The sequence below is a fragment of the Camelina sativa genome, unplaced genomic scaffold (assembly GCF_000633955.1).
Source record: "Camelina sativa cultivar DH55 unplaced genomic scaffold, Cs unpScaffold00567, whole genome shotgun sequence".
In the NCBI taxonomy this organism is placed as follows: Eukaryota; Viridiplantae; Streptophyta; class Magnoliopsida; order Brassicales; family Brassicaceae; genus Camelina; species Camelina sativa.
The window spans coordinates 94,299-96,818 of record NW_010921734.1 but is presented as its reverse complement, the minus strand read 5'-3'; the positions used below and the strand labels follow the sequence as shown (position 1 = coordinate 96,818).

General features: G+C 28.2%; 1 pseudogene; it reads right to left on the bottom strand.

Moving 5' to 3' along the window:
- Window positions 1–1,071: 1,071 nt before the first annotated feature.
- On the bottom strand, window positions 1,072–2,068 carry LOC104773548 (annotated as a pseudogene).
- Window positions 2,069–2,520: the final 452 nt, after the last annotated feature.

Sequence of the window (2,520 nt, the reverse complement as noted above, 5' to 3'; positions counted from 1 at the left end):
ATTAAGCTTAATTAACTAATTTAAATAAATATAATTAATTAAAAATAAAAAACACTCACATATCAAATATTAAAAAATCTAAAAAAATCTAAAAAAATATTTTCTCTCTCTAATAAATTATGGACGAAATTACTAATTATTTTTTCAAAAATATATAAACCAATCAGAATTTTAAAAACTAAGATTTTATATCCAAGTATACAATACAATTATTTTTAATAACTAAATTCGAAGATTTTGTTAAGTTTTCAAATTATGATTCTCCTATCACTTTTATTTTATTTTATTTACAAATTGTTTGGAATTTTCATATAATACTTATAATTTAAAATGCATATTTTTTTCTTCATATGTTGTGATTTGAATTTTTTTAAACGAATATATATTTACTCATTGTATGAAAATGTGTGTTTTAATTTCCACATTGGCAGGTTGGTAAAACTAAATTTATATAAATGATAAATTAATAATTTTTATTTGTTCACAATTATAATATTAAAATTACTATTTTATATTTCACAAAATAATGATGCAAATACAACAAACAAACAATATAAAAGTGTAATAATACGTCAAAAATAAAATACTATAATATTTTAAAATAATTATTATTCAAATAGACTAATAGATTTACATAACAATTAAAAATAAATATTATCTCAAACAAAATAACTTTTTTTTAAATAAAACAATAATTTTTATTATTATATTATAATTTTTAAAAAAAATATTGATCCGTGCTTAAAGCACCGGATATATCCTAGTTTGCATTATTTGATTCGTGTAAGCTTGTAAATAATAACAGTTGTCAACGAATTTATCTTTTGATGCACGAATGGTTTAGCTCGTGTAAAGCGTACGTGATCCAGAGGTGAACAAAAACACATGTTATTATTACATATTATGATTATTTAAACTTCAAAACTAAGCACTTATTATTCTGATTTTTTAAGGAAAAAAAGCAACATTAAAAAATGAGAATTTAAAATAAAAGAAAACTACTTCTAGAACAATTATTCTAAACTTACTTATTGTTTTATTCGATTCAACAGAAAATAAGAAAATAATACGCTAAGTGCTACGGAGAATCCAGCCCAAGCGGTCTTCGACAGACATGCTCACAAATACGTCTTTCATTTTCAACGTATGGATCCTGGTTACTGCATCATAGCGGACATGATCTTCCAAATCAGGGATCTCTTTGACAGCATCCCAAACATTATTCTTTTTTTTCTGAGTTTCTCTAAGCTCAACTTCTCTTTGTTGTCTTTCTTCTCTTTGTTGAATCAGACTTATCATCTGAGTGCTAACTCCAACCATTTCAGTTAATACCTTCTCTGAAGACTCACCATGATTAGTTGAATCTGATGGATCTCCATTACGACTGGTTTTACTCTTTTCCTAGTAGGTAACTTTGGTTTAACAGACACTTCATCCACCTCGTCGTCATCCCCCAAATCATCTCTTGCTTGAAGATCATCATCTTCGTCTTCAAAAGTTTCAGCATTTGAATCACCACCAAGTCCAAACGTTTTGATTCCCTTTGCTATAACAGTTTCAAAAATCAATTGCAAATCCTCAAAATCTTCGAAAGTACTGGTCCTCAGGTTTTCATGCCTTGGATGCCCCTGAAAAAACATCATACATTAATTATTATTTATCAATCGTGATTAAAATATATTTAAATTTGGGAAAGTTAACTAAAGGAGAGTTACCAACAAGTAGGCTGCCCACACATCATCTGGAGCTGTAAATTGTTTTCTGATGGGATCCCATCTAAAACCAGAGCTAAAGCATAAGAGTTCAGAATACACATTATATTCCCTTCTTAAAGTCTTCATACGACTTAAATTGCTTAAGTCTTATTGCATTTAAGCTTTTTATTTAGCATTGGTAGTATCTTTGTCTCTACCGTAGCTTTACTTATCGAACCGTTTTTGTCACGCCACTCCCGTTTGATAACTTCAACTAATGTAGCCTGCAACTCTTGACACTCTTCATATGTCCAAGCATTATATGGATTTTTCTTGGTTTTTGTTTTTGTGTGCAACCCTTCTCCGGTATCCATTCCTAAGAGAAAAAAACATAAAGAAATGAATAAACATGGGAGTGTAAGTAACTATAAAATTAAAACAGAGAACTTACGAAGGATGACTGTGGTTTTCTTCAAATTATTTTCGTGAGATGATAGTTGTTTGTTTTGCTTTTGAGAAGTGAAAGGATCTCCAATGTTATATAGGAGAAGTAAGTGTAACAAATACTACTTTTTAGGGATTTTACGATATATGATTGATAAGAGTGTATGGTAATTTAAAATTTGAAAATGTAGAATATCCATAAAGAATATTTTGTCGATAACACTTTTACCAAATCACAATCTGAATTAAAACAAACACTAATAACGTCTCTCATTTAACAATAATAGTCTCATTTTCAATATCTCGATGTTTAAAATACGTATGTGTCAAAGGATGGAGGATGGAGGTAAAGTTGTAAGTTGGATGGTGGTTATCAAGTTTT